At 41.8% G+C, this 15,226-nt stretch overlaps 2 non-coding genes across 2 annotated transcripts; one reads left to right on the plus strand and one right to left on the minus strand.

The window, feature by feature from the left end:
* The first annotated feature begins 4,635 nt into the window (after window positions 1-4,635).
* On the plus strand, window positions 4,636-4,798 carry LOC150008869 (U1 spliceosomal RNA). Its single transcript, XR_016511586.1, has one exon. It is a non-coding gene; the product is annotated as a U1 spliceosomal RNA (small nuclear RNA).
* A 7,089-nt stretch (window positions 4,799-11,887) lies between these two features.
* On the minus strand, window positions 11,888-12,050 carry LOC150008870 (U1 spliceosomal RNA). The gene has a single exon (XR_016511595.1). It is a non-coding gene; the product is annotated as a U1 spliceosomal RNA (small nuclear RNA).
* Between the last annotated feature and the right edge of the window lie 3,176 nt (window positions 12,051-15,226).

The raw sequence follows: 15,226 nt of genomic DNA on the forward strand, positions 1-15,226 counted from the left end.
CAGGGAGGACCACCCTTCCATGTTTCGCGCTGGCTGGTTTGGTTCTATCTGCTCACTTGTCACTCTCTCATCGCTGCCCAGAGCTCCCTGAGTCTTGGAAAAAAAAAGTTAAACAGCATGTTCTCTTGCTGGCAAAGGGTTGGAAATCAGTCCCGGGAATACATCCTGGACAAAGCCCGATGTGGGGTTTAGACCCTAAATGTGTTTCATCCCCAGTGGCTTTCCCTGTGGTTCTAGACAAGACAGGGATCTTTTCCTTTTCATTGGATTATGTCGAGAGAGTTGGTGTCCAAAGGTCTTTTTGGACAAATCACACTTTCTGATACTTGCTAACTCATGACAGGATCTTTTGTTTCTCCTGATTACAAAAAGATGGGCTTTTGAAATTTTAGTTTGTTTTATCTGTCTCTTGAAGAACCACGTCATTTCAGCCAAGAATAATGATATAAACATGGCTGATTGTGTAAAAACCTGCCCTGTGTTCTGAACCAGTTTTGCTTTTATTAGCAGGCCAAGAAAGATGTCTGCTCTAATTTGCCACACTCCTTTCTCCCAGGCTGTGTCCTGAGAGGACACTGGCTCCCCCTCCTTTTAGCTTAAGAAGGAAAGCTGCCCTCTTGGTAAGGGTTTCTGACTTCCTGGTTGCTCTCAGCAACATGTGAGTTTGAAATTTGACAACCTAAGTTTGTCCATCTTTTTTCAATGCTAATTTCAATACAGATGTTTTCCTTAAGTAGCTTACCTTTAATTCTTCTGTTTAGTTCTCATATTATTTAAGAAAATCTTTCTATACATATCTAGAGATTCCACTTTTAGGAAATGTGAAACCTGTTATGCAAAAGCCATACAAGCCCAAGGAGCAATAGAGGTGAACCAGTGAGCCTAAGAACCACAGTTTGGCTTGCTTTTCCCTCACCAGCGGTGAGCGTTACCTGTAGATGCACTTGCCTATAAGATGTGTGTTTTCATCTAACAGGGCTTGACTCTAAGATAGGGGTAACAACCTTGCCTGGGGAAACAGCACAGGCAATCATGTATGGAGCTCATCGAAACTGGAGAGGGTTGAAGATTCTTCTCTTTATTAAAAAAAAAAAACCTTACATTTAAAAATAATTACAGACTCATAAGCAGTTGTAAAGAGGGCACAATGAGTCTTGTGTACCCTTCATTCAGCTTTCTCCGATGGTGACCTCTTATAGAGGTGTAGCGCAATATCAAAACCAGAAATTGGTATTGATATGTTGATACTAGACTATAGAACTTATTTAGTTTTCACTATACAGGCTTCATTTTTTTAACCTGCATTTATCTATGTGCATGTGTATGTTCATAGTTCTACATCATTTTATTCCATGTATGAATTTGTGCAACCACCACCATAATCAACATACAGAACTGTTCCATCACCACGAAAGAAGCCTCTTCTGCCACCTACCTTTGTACTCACATCGCCTCCCACTCCAGCCCCTCCCCTTCCCTAGTAACTACTCATCTATTCTCTAACTCTATAGTCTTATCATCTTGAGAATCTCATGTGAATGAAATTATACTACATATAACTTTTGGAAATAGACTTTTTCCACTAAGCATCACACCCCTGAGGTCTCTTCAGGTTGTGGCATGTGTCAGCAAGCCATCCCTTTTTATTGCTGAGTAGTATTCTGTTACATGAATGTACTAGGGTTTGTTCAGCCAGTCATCCACTGAAGGATATTTTGGTTATTTTTCTACTAATAATACAGTTGTTATGCATATTTATGTACAGTTTTTGAAGGTTTTACTTATTTTTACAGAGAGGGGAAGGGAGGGAGAAAAAGAGGGAGAGAAACATTGATGTGAGAGAAACGTCAGTCGGTTGGCTCTCTCCATTCATTTCCTTTCATTCTTTTATTCTTCCCCCACCCTCCTCTTCCTCCTCTCACTAAAGTTATTACAGTATAACATACGAATAGAAAGTCATAAACTTACAGTCCTAGAAATTTTTCACAAAGTGAACACATCTGTTAACCATCACTCAGGTTAAGAATAATATTTCCATCGCCCAGAAGTTACTACCCAGAATAGAAGTCACTATTCTGACTTCTATCTAGCAGTAGAAATTAGTTTTGCCTGTTTTTGAGCTTCATTTAAATGGAATCATTCAGTATATTCTCTCTGTGCCTGGCTTCTTTTGCTCATGAGATCCCACAAATATTCCTTTGAACCATCTCTAAGAGTGAGTGCCAGCATTAGGCAGAGAACCCCGTGAGGATACTCTCCGCAGTATGTTGTGCAGTTAAATATAAGGGCACAAAACCACTCTTGGCTCCCTGCTCACTTGGGCCTAATGTCAGTAGCCAACCAACAACAGCAGTATGGATGCTTGCAAACTCCAGCGACCAACTGATGTGGGATGATGATGACAATCGTGGGACCTCAGTAAATTCTGAAACAAATTACTGAGCCAACTTCCCACCCTTCCCACCTTCTTCTTGATCTGTCTTTTCACGAGAGGAAGAGCAGCTTTAGGGAAAGCTCTGGCAATGGGAAGCAGATATTACAGAGAAGGAAGACTAAGGATTTCAAGCAGGGCTCACACTTCCTTGCGGTGTGATGAACCACCACCATCAGCTTCTCAGTACCTCCTGAGGTGGCATTCCTGAGATCACTGGGTAGTGGCAGAGACAAATTGCCTGGCCTGTCCCTCCCACCCTCGTCCCCTGCCTTGCCTCACAGTGCCAGGGCTGCTGCTGGTTATAATTTGAACATTATATGTACAACATGTGTACGTAAGTGAGGGTGGATCCAAGGAAACTTTGATGGAAGTTCTCAAGATGATACAATTGTTCTATGTACCAGGGAAGAGAAAGGGACACATTTGGGGTTATTTCAGTCAAGATCAGTTCTTGCATAGAATTGCTACCTCTAAATTTAATCCTTTTCTCTATTCTTCTGAGTTTTCTGCCTCTTCTACAGATATTTTATATTGATTGTCTTGGGATTCAGACTTTGCCACCCTGAGCAAGATGCTGTCTATCCTCATGAAGCGTTGACTGGGCTGACCAAGCTGTTAGTTCTTTGTTTTGTCCTCTCTTGCTCATGTAGGCAGTGTCATTCCTACAGAAGAGAAACTGACACTGAAAAGGTAAGAAGTTTCTCCAGTGTCTCAGCTGGTAAGTGGCAGAAACTTGAACCCGAGACTGACCCTGAGAGCCCTACTCTCTGTGTGGCACCCTGTAACTCCCAGCCGGGCTGGAGACCAAAGGGAATCATTAGTAATCTCGTCCTCTGGTTCCAGATGTTCAATTACAGAAAGTCCTGCGATGGGCATAGAAAGTTGCTGTCAAAAATTACCTAAAGCACCTCTGAAAGCTGACAATGATTAGAAAGAACAACTAGCTTGTTACTGAAAATGGAAGCACTGAGAACCTTACTGTCATGTGTACAGATCAGATGACTGGGTTAAAGATGTGGAGGAGAGAAACTGGCTGTGGCCTTGTGTGGGTCACTCATTTCTCTGACTAGTGTTATTTTCATCTGTGAAGTGGAGATAATTGCATGGAAAGCATTTGGTTAAAGAAGAGTGCTGGCATATAGGAAGTGCTTGATTCCTGTTAGCCGCCACCACCATCATCACCATGGCCACCACTGCCACCACCTGGAAAATACGCTGGAATGTGGAGGTGATGCGGATGGTGCTGAGTGTGAATTAAGGCCAGGGTTCTGGGCTGAGATACCTCTGTAGTTAGCAGCGGACTTCTCTAAGAAAATGCTAGTTGTTGAATTTTTTATTTGAAATACACTTTAGCCAATCAATCATCCAGGCTGGTGTGTGAAGAAGGAATCTGATGCACAGAGAGTGTATTTGAAAGACTTACTTAATCCTTGGGGCATAAAGTTAGCAGTTTATATTTGAGGAAGATTCAGATTTAGAGTTCATTGTTAGTTTTCATATTAAAAATTTTCACTAGCTATCATGCTGTGGCTTCCTTTTACTTTGGAACATACTAATGTTCAACCAAGGATACCAGACCTCTCTGCTAACAGTTTCATCCAACTAAAGACAAATCCCATCTTTGCAGTCTGATGGCTCCCTCCAGCAATGACCCTTCTCATTTTCCACTGCCTGTCTGAGCTCATGTTCGCAGTGGATTCCAGCTCTAATCAAGGTGATTGGTTGGTTCCTTCTGCATCACCCTTGTCTCTGGCTGTCCGTTTGACATAAATTCTCCTTACACAGTATGTAAACCGTATGGACACCATGTGAGAAGAGCCCTTCTCCTCTGTGAGCCCTTTAGGATAAACTGAAAACTTCTGAGCCTGCTTGCCTCTGGCACCTTTACTCTCTGCTATGACTCCTTTGTTTTAAATCCTAGACTGTCCAAGGTCATGACAAAGTGAGTGTGGGGGAGGAGAGATGATTGACATTTGTTATGTTGCTCTGGATTTACAGGTATTGATCCATTCTGGCATAACTTAATTGCTGAGTGAGAGGTGCTTTGTATTTACTGATTAAATCTATCCTTTGCTGGAACATACTGCCCATATGTTGGCAGTAGTTATCTGGCCTAGAGTATAGGGGTTGTCCTGATTTCTGATGTTATGTCTCAGCGTCCTTCCGTGTGCCTGGAGTTTAGTTAAGAATATGTATAATCGATACTTAGCTGGCAGGGGAGATACCATGATCACGAAGGTGGTTTTTCCAGGGAGAGCCTCACCCCTTGCGCTCCGAGTGTGCCCACCCCTGCGATTTCCCCAAGGGCAGAAAACTGTACTGCATTAGTTGTGGTAGCTGGGCTGTGTTTGCGCTCTTCCCTGGTATTTTATAAAATGAATATGTATGTACGGCTGAGTACCTAGGCTCATAGGGCATTAGGACCTAGAGTCGTTTATGTTTTGGTCATTTCCATTTGCAGCTGAGCCATCTATTCTCTTCCTATTGTTAACAACATTCTGGATCTTCTTTAGGGGAGCACCTGTCCACAACTCTATCCAGTTGCTGACATCACCTCTGATGACAGTTAGGCACATGACCTAGGTCTGGCCAATCAGAGCGCTTCACCCTCTTTGAGTCAGGGATGAATACGCAATGCAGCCACTAATCATCCCCAGCTACAGATCCTGCTAGGACTTGTGCTTGAGAGACGGGCAAAGAACCATTCTCTCCTTCCTCTGGACTTGAAACTGTGAGACTCTGAGCCTGGAGCTTTAGCAGCCAATGCACATCCATGAGGAGAGAACCAGCTTGAAAAAACAAACAAACCTGGAAACAGTGTTAAGAATTGGAGAAAGTGAAATCTGATGCTATTGTGTGAGGCAGTACTTTCAGCCACCCCTGCTGTCAGCCTTCCCCTGGACTTCTTCTGTGTCAAGAGTCAATACATTTCAGGTTTTCTTTTCTCTAAGCCATTTGGGATCAAGTTTCTTATATCGGAGAATGTTCTGATTGATTCAAGATGATTGCTAGATTGGTTTTTCATCCCGTTTGGAAAGTTCTTGCTGTTTTAGAGAAGAAAGAGGAAACATCTTAAACCTCTAGTTCCGAGAAACTTTGCCAAGAAACAGACTTGAGGGCACCTGGCCTGGTCAGTGGAGACAAACCAGCTGGAACTCAGAAGTCAAGTCTGTCCTGAAATGTCATGAGGATGTATTGGTTCAAATTATGGTTTACTATTCTGAAGCATTTGTGATCATTTATTTACACTATTTTGGAAGGCTGTAATGTGTCCTCAGGTTACAAAAAAAGAAAAAGAAAAAATCAAGCTTTGTAGTTGACGCTTGGGAAAATGATTTCATTTCATTGAGCCTCTGTTTCCTCATCTGTGAAATGGGTATATACAGAGTGCCTATCTCAAATAATCATTACAGACACATAAAGCACTCAACAGGGTATCTAGTACATCCTCAATTAATAGAAACTCTTATTGAATACTATTAATAATGCTCTGAACTTTTCCTTGGGTCAGAATTAAGGGTTAAAATAATTTAAAATAGAAGTACCAACTCCAGGAAAAAAAAAACATTAAGTGCTATTAACATTCCTTAGTATATCTACGGTTTGTTGGCTAGCTTTTCCAGGTTGGTTGGTAAAGGGAAATCTAAGCACTGGTGCTTTCCTATTTCCAGGAGGGGACCAAGATATCCAATGGTGTTTTCCTTTCTCAGTTGTAAGATGTCAATCACAGTCCTTTTGTGATAAAGTAAAAGTTCAGGCCAAGCTTTACCTCTTTGGCAATTAAAAACAAACCAAAACATAACAAAAACAAATAGTACAACACAATTCAAAAAACATAATTTAAACCACTGTTCAGTTAGTGTTGTGTGCCTGGCACTATGTTAAACTCTTTGTGGACAATCATGTCTCTATCACAACTCTAGAAAGTAAGAACTCTTATCACCATTTTAGAAATGAGAAAACTTAGGCTCAGAAAGAAAGGACTGTTGAAGGACAGACACCTAGCTGTAAGCGGTGACTGAGATGATAGCCCAGGTGTCTGACGCCAGAGCCTGCCCTGTCAGTCAGCACACACTGTCCCTCACCCCTTGCCTGTGCACTCTGGAGTCTAGCGAGGTGGGAGTCCCTACTCTCCAGCTGCTTAGCCCACATTTGTTTGCTGTAGGTCTGAGAGAATCAGGAGACCTAGTTCCCGCGAGTCAGTACCCCAGGATCACCCAAAAGGCTGATAGTGAGATTTTCCACTGGCAAGCTACAGTGGCAGAACTGAATCACTTTGAGGAAAAAGGATGTCTCTTGGAATAAACTGTTATATTCTCATCATGTATGCTTCTTGTTCTGAAAATTTGGAGAAGCTGTCTTACTCTACAAAGACAGTCACTCCTTGCTAATGAGCCACTCGGTGATTGATTTGATTACATGTGATTGCTATGGAAACCTACTTTATTTGTTTGTTTATTTATTTATTTTTTAAATACAATTCTAAAAGGGAGAAATAGAGAAGTTTACTTGAAAAAAATGATTTATGTGAATTTTTGTATTGATAACATGCCTTGTCCTGAGATGAATTTAAAAGTGGTGATGAACACCTTCCACCACCCTGGCCATCCTTGAACTTTCCCCTGTCACCATGATGGTTATTATCTGAGGCCTTTGTTGTTGCTGTCAGATGTTGTCATTAGCTTAGCTTGTCTCCCTGGGAGGTGTGTGTGTGTGTGTGTGACTTGTGATAATAGAAATTAATGAAAGATATGCACAGAGACTGAAACAGTATAGTCATGTGTCACATAATAATATTTCAGTATTGAGTGGACCATGTATATGATGATGGCCCCATAAGATTATAATGGAGCTGAAGAACTCCTATGGCCTAGTGATATTGTAGCTGTCCTAATGCTGTAGAGAACGTTCATGGTACATTGTGTGCTAGCGTTAGTGGCATTGTGATCCTAGGAGATGACACCTCCATGCGCGTTATTGCCTCTGAAGACTTCTCAGTGGGATAAGAGGTGGAGCTGAAAGACTGATATCGATGATCTTGACCCTGTGTAGGCTTTGCCTCATGTGTGTGTTGTGTCTCAGTTTTTACAAAACATTTTAGAAAGTTAAAAAAAAATTTAGTAGAAAAAGGCTTATAGAATAAGAATATAAAGAAAGAAAATGCCTTTGTGTAGCTGTACAATATATTTGTTGTGTTATTTTTTTAAAAGTCTAAAAGTTGCTGAGGTTAATTTATTATTGAAGAGAAAAAAAATGTTGAAATAAACTTAGTGTAGCCCAAATGTACAGTGTTTATATAACGTCTACAGGGGTGCACAGCGATGCCCTGGGCCTTCATAGTCGCTCAGCACCCATTGGCTGACTCACCCAGAGAAACTCCCAGTCCTGCAAGCTCTGTTCATAGTAAGTACAGATGCACCATTTTTTTCATCTCTTATGCTATACCTTTTCTGTGTTTAGATATGTTTAGGTACGTAAATACTTACCATTGTGTTGTAATTGCCCGCAATATTCAGTACAGTACATGCTGCACAGGCTTGTAGCCTAGGAGCAATAGGCTCTACCATATAGCCTTGGTGTGAAGTAGGTTTGTGTAAGTGCATTCTGTGATGTTAGCATAGTGACTAAATCACCTAACGATTCTTTTCTCAGATCATATTCCTGTGGTTAAGTGATACATGATTGAATTAAGCCAACAAGTGTTAATGATCCTTGTCATACAGCAATGACCAATATGTGGTTGCTGATAGTCAGGGCCAGCACATTGCATACACTAAGGGCTTTATCAGCACTATATTCAGACATCTAAGGGGAAGTCAAATGAGTGTCCAGTAGGAGACTATGGAGAAAGAAGGGCTGAAAGGTGGTTGAGGTGGGCGTGTGTTGCCTCTTGGCTGCCCAGAATCTACTTACTCTATTTCTAATAGCTTCCAGCATTCACTGGGAATCCAGTCTTCTGGGACTCTCGGTGCAGGTGGAGCTCTTTCACCCCAGCTCTAAAGGGGGCATGTGACCCAGGTCTGCAAAGCTTCACAGTCTCCTGACTGCAATAATGAGTAATGCCAAGCCCCTGGACTCCATGCTTCTTTGCCGATCCTTCTGAGATAGACCTCGATGTGGTGATTTCTCACCCTGGGTACAAGGCTGGCCTGCTTCTGAGAGGGTCCCAATACTCGGGGGTTTGGTTACAAAACCATATTGACTCGAGCAGACATACAGGCAAGAAGGAATGCTGATACAGTGGCAGGAATACAAGTTTGTGGCGTGTTGGAGGCATGTATTTCTCCACAATAAATGGGCATTGTATAACAGGGACCAGCGTTAATAGCAGCAGGTTGTTAGCGAGAGGCATGTGGGGAGTTGTATAATGAGATGTTCTGGGTCTACATCTGCTGGAGGGTTCCAAGATTCAAGATGTGATGCGTCTCCTAAGTTGCAATAAACTTCCCCAAGCTTTCCAGATCGCTGTAGTACAGGACTTTATTTGTATGCTCATTCCTTTAGCCAGCTGAACATTTTCACGCCATAGGACTGAGCCGCTGCTCTGTCTCCCGCCATCTGAAGTCACCTCCAGTCGTTAGGCGTCTTGGTTGTTTTTATCCATCTCCGATCTTTTCTCCGCCACCAAGGCTAGACTAGGCTTTGTCTCTGGCAGTACTTAAAAGACGTTATCATTTCATTCATTACAACACTTGGAACTCTTTGGAGAAGAGTTATAGAAACAGAGTAAAAGAAGCAACTCTTGTTGCAGACATTTGGTAATTTAGTATCAATTTTTTTTCCTATCATAGTTTTGAAACCTGTTCTGTTGAATCCATGTGTATTAGTAAGCATCAGACAGGACTCGAGGAATCATACTTTTATTGTCACTGTCATAGATTATCTCCCGTTGTTTTTTGCCGACATCCTGTCTGCAGCATCTGACACACTCTGCTGAGGGAAATCTACCTTGCTCAGCTCTATTCATCATTCTTTTTTTTTCCAGGCTGTGCTAACAATGAAAAAAAAAATCTGAAATCACCCCATACGGTAATTAGGTATAAAGTGCCACAACTGATGGCTTCTCCAGGTGCACAAAACTCAGGGGGTGATTCTTGATTATAACTGGGGATTTCTATTTATGTCATTCCAAGCAAGATATGTTTTCCCAGGCTCTAAATATGACCTTTCTCTGCTTACTGTTTACTCTCAGCCTTTGAAAGTTACTCATTGCTTTAGTGCCATGATAATGAATTCAAGAAGAACTTGAATTGCTGAACAGAGGAAGTATTCTCATAAACCATATACAGTTGACCCTTGAACAACACTGGGGTTAGTGATGCCAACTTCTGCGCAGTCGAAACTTTGCGTATGACTTTTGACTCTCCCAAAACTTAAACACTAAATGGATTACTATTGACTGGAAGCTTCACTGATAACATAAACAGTTGATTAACACATTTGTATGTTATATGTATTACATGCTGTATTCTTATGATAAAGTAAGCAAGAGAAAAGAAAATGTTAAGAAAATCATAAGGAAGAGGAAAAAATCCACATATGTGTGGACCTGCACAGTACAGATCTTGTTGCTCAAGGGTCAGCTGTACTTGGGCCCTGGTGGCCAATCAGAGATCAGTGACAGGTACTAGAAGGAGCCTCCAGCAATGAGACAGGAGCCCACTTACCTGTGAATAAATACTCAGGCGGCATCTCTTGAAGAAGTCAGCTTGCGACAGAAGCAGGGGAAATAATCTGCTCCCAGATACATTTGTCTCATCTTTACAGAGATATGCAGATATTAATCCTGCCTTTGGCCAGAAAAAAAGTCTCTGGATTATTAGAAGGGGGAAGGGGCTGGGGAAGGTCGAAACAGTACAAGTTTTCTTTTCTCCATAATAGCCAAGCAAACCTTTAAAAACATTAAGGCGCTTCTGTGGCTCTCTACTCCCTCTTGTGGTGAAATGGTGCCAGTACGTACTACTACCTGAACATTGGTTTGAATTACGTTTTTTGATTTGTGTTGTACTGTTTTTTTTTTGTTGTTGTTGTTGTTTTTTTTTTTATTTGGTTGATTTTTAAATGCCCAAGAGGTAAGCATGGCCTGAACCTTTCCTCACTCATGAGAAGGACTTCACTGACAACTTACAACGGCCTTAAATTGAGAAAGGAAAACACCATTGGATAACTTGGTCCCTCACTGGAAATAGGAAAGCACCAGTGCTTAGATTTCCCTTTATCAACCAACCTGGAAGAGCTAGCCAACAAACCTTAGGCACACTAAGGAATGTTTATAACATTTAATGCTTTTTTCTTCTGGAGTTTGTTCTTCTATTTTAAATTATTTGACTCTTAATTCTGGCCCAAGGTAAAATTCAGAGCAATATTAATAGTATTCAATAAGAGCTCCTTTTTTTTTTTTTCCTTTTCTGAGTGCTTTAGGTGCTTCTAATGATTATTTGAGGTAGCCACCCTGGATATGCCCATTTTACAGATGAGAAAACTGAGGCTCATGAAATGAAATCACTTCCTAAGCTTCAACTACAAAGCTTGTCTTTTTTAACCTGAGGACACTTTGCAGCCTTCCAAAATAGTGTAAATAAACGATCACAAATGCTTCAAAATAGTAACTTTAATTTGAACCAATACATCCTCATGATATTTCAGGACAGACTTGACTTCTGAGTTCTAGCTGGTTTGTCACTACTGACCAGGCCAGGTGCCCTCAAGTCTGTTTCCTGGCAGTTTTCTGAGACTAGAGGTTTCAGACTTTTCCTTTCCCTTCTCTAAAAGAGCAAGAATTTTCCAAAGGGGATGAAAAATCAATCTAGCAATCATCTTGAATCAATCAAAGAGCTCTTCCTGATAAGAAAATAAAGTTGATTCACAAAGGCTTAGAGAAATAAAAAACAAAATGTATTGACTCTTGACACAGAAGAAGTCCAGGGGAAGGCTGACAGCAGGGGTGGCTGAAAGTACTGCCTCACACAATAGCATCAGAATTCACTTTCTCCCCATCTCTTAACACTGTTTTCAGGTTTGTTTCTTTTTCAGGCCGGCTCTCTCCTCATGGAAGTGCATTGGCTGCAGGAAGCCCAGAGTCTCACAGTTTCAAATCCAGAGGAAGGTGAGAATGGTTCTTTACCCCTCTCTCAAGCATAAGTCCTAGCAGGATCTGTAGCTGGGGATGATTAGTGGCTGCATTGCGTATTCATCCCTGACTCAAAGAGGGTGAAGCGCTCTGATTGGCCAGACCTAGGTCATGTGCCTAACTGTCATCAGAGGTGATGTCAGCAACTGGATAGAGTTGTGGACAGGTGCTCCCCTAAAGAAGATCCAGAATGTTGTTAACAATAGGAAGAGAATAGATGGCTCAGCTGCAAATGGAAATGACCAAAACATAAACGACTCTAGGTCCTAATGCCCTATGAGCCTAGGTACTCAGCCGTACATACATATTCATTTTATAAAATACCAGGGAAGAGCGCAAACACAGCCCAGCTACCACAACTAATGCAGTACAGTTTTCTGCCCTTGGGGAAATCGCAGGGGTGGGCACACTCGGAGCGCAAGGGGTGAGGCTCTCCCTGGAAAAACCACCTTCGTGATCATGGTATCTCCCCTGCCAGCTAAGTATCGATTATACATATTCTTAACTAAACTCCAGGCACACGGAAGAACACTGAGACATAACATTAGAAATCAGGACAACCCCTATACTCTAGGCCAGATAACTACTGCCAACATATGGGCAGTATGTTCCAGCAAAGGATAGATTTAATCAGTAAATACAAAGCACCTCTCACTCAGCAATTAAGTTATGCCAGAATGGATCAATACCTGTAAATCCAGAGCAACATAACAAGTGTCAATCATCTCTCCTCCCCCACACTCACTTTGTCGTGACTTTGGACAATCTAGGATTTAAAACAAAGGAGCCATAGCAGAGAGTAAAGGAGCCAGAGGCAAGCAGGCTCAGAAGTTTTCGGTTTATCCTAAAGGGCTCACAGAGGAGAAGGGCTCTTCTCACATGGTGTCCATATGGTTTACATATTGTGTATAATTGCTAGGAACAAAATAGACAGGGTTATGTTAAGAATAGTATAGGAAATGGAGAATCCAAAGAACTTACATGCATGACCCATGGACATGGACGAAAGTGGGGGACTGTTAGAGGGAAGGGGGTACTAGACAGGGGGGAAAAATGTGAAAAATTGGGACAACTGTAACAATATAATCAATAAAATATACTTTAAAAAAGTGTAGAATAAAATTCATGCTTTCAACTGTGGCTTAAGTAAGACTTCATACAATCTGGTCCTTGCCTACCTTTTTGACCTCCTCTCATGCCAGCAGGTGCGAAGGTGTTCTTTCCACAGAGCCTTTGAGTGTACTTTTTCATTCTGCTAAGGAAGTGCAGTCCCAATCCTTGCTTCACTGGTTCTTAATATTCAGCTCTCTGCTCAAATTCACCTCTTCATAAGCCTTTCCTGGATATCCTCTCCAAATAAATACCTCCCTTCCCTGTCTCCACTTCCATCTTTTTCTGATCCTGTCACCTCGTTTCAGGCAAAAGGGCCACACCACTGGGGTTTGAATCCTTACTTCACTACATGCTAGCTAAGTTACTTAACCTTTTTGGACTTCAGGTCTCTCATCTGAAAAACGAGGATAATTATAGTACCTACTTTATAGATTGCTTTGAAATAAAATGAGTTAATATTTGTAAAATGCTAAGCACTTGAAATTATATGGAATAAATTTATTTATTTGTATGTTCATCATCTCACTTCTCCAGAATATAACAAGTCTATGGGGAGGGCCCTTGTCTGGTTTGTTCTCAGTACAGTGCCTGACTCACAGTGGCCTTTATAAATAAATCTGAATGCATGAATATTTAAATCGTACTTCCTGTGTGCACTTGAGATAAATTTAAAATGGTAAACATGGTCCTGATTTTATTAAAAACTTTCACTTTTATACACTGGCCACTTCTAGGTGCTATTGCCATATCTTGTGCTTTTATACTGTTGATAGAATGGAGACACAGTAAGTCTTCACTTAACAATAGTTCTTCGATTATAAGTGAAATGATGTGTAATAAAACCAATGTCGCCATAGGCTACTTGATATAAACAAGTTAAGTTCTTACCTCATCTCAATGTTATAATAAAATGTTTAACAAAATGATATTTTTTGAGGACCTGCTGTAAATCCTAAATCTGCAAAGTAGAATCCCAATTGTAATTCTCTTGCGTATTACTTTTCCAAAGAGCACAGGATACATAAGGTCAGTGTAGCAGCAGCCACAATCCCATGCTATTTAGAAGAACACTAGCAGCAGTTATCACAAGCACAACTGACATTCCCAGATTCCAGCACAATCCAGACCTATATTGCAGTTGCCAGTCAATTGGTTTAGGCTTATCTGGGGGGTGAAGAAAAGCTTCTTGTTTGGGCTTGTCAGGTTACCAGTCATAATTGTGCCAGCTGCCCATGGTCTGTGAATCTAAGCTCATCTAGGAAAATCTTTTGTAAAGAGATTAGCTGTGCTTCCATGGGCTCCCAGGAACCTTGATGAAACCCAAGGCTTTCTCCAGCAGCGTTGTAGCAGCTACTATTACCATGAAGATGGCACTTCAGAGGCCCAGTTAAAGGCACACTGCTAGAAACTTTCCTACTTGAAAAGATGCACATACATTTTTTCCTGCAATTTTTTCCTCTGCATAAGGTCCAACCTGGGTCATCTGTCCAAGGCTACAAAACAAGATTAAAGGAGAAAAAGATTAGTAAAAAATTAACTAGATTTCTATCTACTAAGTTGAGCTTGAGAAAAAGCCAAGTCTAAAGTGCTTCACTCTAGAGGTGCTAACAGTGGGTCTGAAGTTCACGCAAGGTACAGCTGCTTTGCAGTATAGGGTCCCGTACAGAGCTTTTTGTGACCCCAGGAAATAAATTTCTATCTTCATCCAAGACTTGATCCTGACTCATACAGTATGAGGTCCTGGAAAACCTGTGTTGACTCCCAAATGAATCTGCTTTTTTATTAAACTCTGCTGCTGTGGTTTCCAAGTGCTAAATCAGCCTGTGCATCTGCAATCTCAGACAGCTGCAGCTCCGTGACAGCTGACAGAATATGCAGGAGGCCAGAGTAAGGTTCAGAGCCCCTGCAGTCAGGAACCATGCCCCAATCATGGCACAGGTGGTCTGATTGTTACAGAAACAGGGGTGTTCCAAAAATTCCCCAGAGTTTGCGGCTGGGGCATGGGGAGAAGGAAACAAACATCTTTCAGAATGCCTCCACGTGCCTGAGGCTGGTGGCTAGTGTCTTTCTTATGCAAAATAGCTTTAATGCATCCAAAGCCTCAGGTAGGTGGGAGGAGTCTTGAACCAGGGGACGGTATGGAAAAAGCACACAGAGCCTATGTAAGGTTCTGTGAATGGTCAGAACTGTTTGCAACGCCCACTGCGTCAGAGGACGCAGTCAGGGATATATAAGCAGCTGCGGACATTTTAGCTCTCTCGCTCGCTCGCTCTCTCGTCCCCTCCATGCGGCTTGGTGAAGGGGCCTTCTCCATGTGGAATAAAGAAGATAAGTTGTCCATGTGGCTTGGAGAAGGGGTCTCCAGGCTGCTTTAAGAGGCTCTCACCATGCGGTTTTGAGAAGGAGAGGAGATCCATGCGGTTTGCAGGAAGAAGGCAGTTTGCAAGGAGGCTGAGAATCCAGGGGGTCCTGCATTGAGAACTGGAGGGCACCACAGCACAGAAAGGACCTCCCCAATCAGAACTGAGTGATTGGCAGCTGCTGGTAAA

This window comes from Furipterus horrens, unplaced genomic scaffold (assembly GCF_987537825.1).
Source record: "Furipterus horrens unplaced genomic scaffold, mFurHor1.1.pri manual_scaffold_5, whole genome shotgun sequence".
NCBI lineage: Eukaryota > Metazoa > Chordata > Mammalia > Chiroptera > Furipteridae > Furipterus > Furipterus horrens.